Consider the following 1,111-nt stretch of genomic DNA (forward strand, 5'->3'; position numbering starts at 1 on the left):
CTCTCTCTCTCTCTCTCTCTCTCTCTCTCTCTCTCCTTCTCTCTGAAAGCCTTTCCGGAACTCTGGTTCACAAGTTTCAAACTGGAATCACATGATGTTGTAAACCGTTGGTCAATCTTGCTCAGGCGCACGTGTGTGTAAAGAGCGTGTGTAAAGTTATTTTATAAAGGTTGTTTGTATAGAGTGTGTGTAAAGTGTGTTTGTAAACTGGCCGATATCCCGTGTGAGTGGTAAACTGTTGTGTAGGCCAACTATGCTTTATGAAAACAAAGAGTTTCACAGAAAATGTGTTCATAATTTCGGAGGCGGTTATTATAATTTTTTATGAACTGTTAATCTGCAAGCGTCTTTGTGCTGAAAACATAGAATGCATTCAGCGGTAACGATAATTTCTTTTTTTCGTTTGTTATTGTTGTTGTAGTTGTTGTTGTTGTTGTACTTGTTGTTGTTGTTGTTGTCTTTGTTGTTGAGGTTATTTGGGTTTTTTTAATGGAAACGACAATAGTGTTTGTAATGTTCATTGACAAACTGTTTAACAGAGGTTGCGTTTGATAAAAAATATAAAATCATAAGACGACGACTTGGTCAATATTCAACTCTATCGCAAAAAGTAGGGGGCTCTTGAGGTGTGGGTATATTTAAGTGTTTTATTAATTTTTTTATTGATATTTATCTGTTTATAGTTTTATGGGGGCGGGTGGCATTTATAGGTCTATGAGTATAGTAGTCCTTGGTCTATGGTGATTATTCTCCCCTTGTTGGTATTGTTTTGTTTTGTATTTTGTTTGTTTGCTTTTTGTTGTCTTGTTTTGTTTTATATTAATTCTATTTCAAGTAAATGAAAAAGTTGTGAGAGATGCTCAAAAAAGATTGTTCAGTAGGTCAAAGTGACTTGTTCCCCTTAATAATTATATTCTGTCTTCAAGTTTTCTAAGACCACGTTCAATGGCACTGTCTGGCACCGCTGAGCGCAGTGTTGCTGCCAGTCTGTAGCCGCGATGCCGGTGGCTTTGTGTTGGGGTATTCGATGAACCGCCCTGCGCGACAATCTCCTTCAACAAGCTTCAGGGGAAACTCGCTGCTATTTCATTCAAATAAATACGTCGACCAC

This window comes from Aplysia californica, unplaced genomic scaffold, assembly GCF_000002075.1.
Source record: "Aplysia californica isolate F4 #8 unplaced genomic scaffold, AplCal3.0 scaffold00600, whole genome shotgun sequence".
Classification (NCBI taxonomy): Eukaryota; Metazoa; Mollusca; class Gastropoda; order Aplysiida; family Aplysiidae; genus Aplysia; species Aplysia californica.